We start from the raw sequence: 2,935 nt of genomic DNA on the forward strand, positions 1-2,935 counted from the left end.
TTTTTTCAGTAATATTTAGTTGGTCACGTGGTCTGTCAATAATAAATGGGATCTCTCGTTTACGAACTACAGTTGTCATAGGCTACCACAATACTAAACTCAACTAATAAAGGAATTTGATGGAAAATTTGCCATGTGTCTTTGGAATAAAACACAATACTAGTTCAGAAAATCAATTATGGCTGCTGCTATTTTCGTTGTGAATTTGTCTCTTTAATCCGATTTTCACTTCGGTAGACTATCATATACAGCATTCAGGTTATGAATTTCCTTTATTGATTTGTTATATGCATNAATCGAACCAATATTCGAATTTTATGTTCGAATTTAATTCGAACAAATTCGAACAAAACATTCGAAATAGAAAGCCACTTTCAACCACTTTCAAGCCCATATCTCCCGCACCCTTATAGCTATCGAGACGCAACCCTCCTGGTGCACGAATGGAGACTTGGGGCTACTACCACATACAAACACCATTCATGTGCGATGTGTAGTTTTTGCGGAAAAGTGAAATATAGGGACATACACGTTCATTTATATATATATTAGGGTTACCTTATGAATGTTTTGAAAGTGTATTTTTGGTGTTTTTAAAGATACCAATTATAAAGGATTGAAAATTCTTTCCAATGTTACCCGATATACACCGTGGTTTTGAAAGACAGAACCATATATACCGTATAAGTATGACAATTTTAAGTATGATAGTTTTATGTTAGTAAATATGACCTACACGCGAGAAATTTTGTCATGTTACTAATTGTTGGTTTTTTAATAGTTTGTAGTATTGCACTGAAGAGGGGCTTAGTATTTAAATAAGCCCGAAATGCATATGAGAAAACAGTAAAAGAAGTGTCTAACCTGAAAGCTGTAATGATAGTCTACCGAACTTAAATAGACATTCGAATTAAAGAAACATACATTCATAGAACGTAATAACAGCTACCATAAGTGATATTTAGAAAATATAATTTGTATGGCACTTTTGAGTGACCCTTCTCTATTGAGTTTGTTAGCGATGTATAATTAATTTGCTGAGTAATATCGCCCGAAATACAAGGGAAAAAATGTATAATGCTCTGATATTGGATTTTGGCATTGATTTCGGCATTGATTTCAAAAAAAAATTACTCTGGTTTTATTTTCCATATTTGTAAACTGTACGGAATGTTTTCACTTTTCGTAATACTAAAATATCCCTTCAAGAACATTTGACAAAAGACACAGGAGTTAGTAATTATCAAGTTGGGTAAATAAAATTCTGATATCCCAAACATGCAAATACACGAACATCCATCCATCCGTAAAGATAAACTGCGTTTTCATTTATTGACGTTTCAAGATTCACTCATGTGAAAATTTTGGGAAGATATAACTTTTTCTCTTTGTTATTTATATACATCAGCTGGAAAGGTAAAATTTTACAATATTGATTTCACATAACGATACAAAAATAAGTTTCGTTGTATGAAAATCAAATAAATAAATTTTATTGTGACCGCACGGTCGGTGCCTCTTCGGTACCGGTGAGGATGACACTACCATATCTTTACAGACGCGGAAACTGGATTGGCGAGTAATTTCATTGCGTGAGCGGTCGCATTCACAGGCTTTCGAACCTGGAATTGAGGTGGAAGGAGAGAACCATAAGAAGTACACTCCACAAGTTATCATATAACAAAACTATCCGTTTATTCATCAAGATTATAGCAAGACATATATCGTTATACAGAGGTTTAGAACATTTTAATATTTGGACATACAGCGCAACTACTACGACCTTCACAACGAGAGAGAGTGTTCACATTTAGTTCACGAGAGGATAAATACCTTAAAAGTTCGTCGAGATTGAAATTCGGAGCTTCTTATAGTTAGAGTGAGGGAGTCTCTTTTCTCTGGATCAGCAGGTTCTTTCGATGAACGGAGATAGATGCTCAAGAGTGGCGACGATATCAGTTAAAATCGGCGGTGGCGGAGGCGATGACGAGAGACAGGTCACACACAGTTGGTTAAAAAAAACAACTGAAACAATGACTCTCTTCGACTCGTCCCCTCCTTTTTATTAGCGGGTCCCTCCTAGGTTTTTCCATTGCATTATTAAGAGTTTTTTCACAATCGTCCAGTAGTTGAATTTTGGTCACTGATTCCGGGTGACACATTCGATGTATCATCTTCAACAAGGAAATATGTCGATGGGAAAACAGTTTAATTAGCTTTGATAATTTCGTTTTTCGGTTTGAAAATAATACGTTACTCGAAGTATTGTGAATAATTAACTAAACAACATTTCTCAACATAAATTATACAATGAAACAATGAAACTTTCACGATCACAAAACATGATAATGCAGAATTTGGCATGAGTGAAAATATCAGTGTTTAGTTTACAGAAACTTAGTATATATAGATTATAAAATATTTAACACAGAGTGAAGATGTCACATATTCTTTAAATCAGTTGTCCCCAACCCCCGGGCCGCGGACCGGTACCGGTCCGGTCCGTGGATCAAATGGTACCGGGCCGCCCAAGGAACATTAAATTATTTCCATTTTATTTACTATGGTGTATTTGTCTCGGGTTTGTGCGACTTTTAATAGATGACGGAGCAACGGAATAAACTGGACATAAGAAACACACTTTGAGTGTCACTGTCTTCTATTACCCCAGATGGAACTGTCTCGTTGCAAAGAAACAAGCTCAGGGTTCTCATTGATTTAGCGTTCTAGTGAGTTAAAATGTTAAATCACATTATATTCATTTTTTGGTGTAATTGTATTTTATTTTGAAGGCACGTTTAAATACAGTTAAATTAAAATTATTAAATTAAATCAATGTAAAATATGAACAATCAACGTCCCCCCTCAGTGGGCCGCGGTAAAGTTATCAAACGTTGACCGGTCCGCGGCGATAAAAAGGTTGGGGACCGCTGCT

Source organism: Centruroides sculpturatus, unplaced genomic scaffold (assembly GCF_000671375.1).
Source record: "Centruroides sculpturatus isolate CEXI.00-Female unplaced genomic scaffold, Cexi_2.0 scaffold168, whole genome shotgun sequence".
Classification (NCBI taxonomy): domain Eukaryota; kingdom Metazoa; phylum Arthropoda; class Arachnida; order Scorpiones; family Buthidae; genus Centruroides; species Centruroides sculpturatus.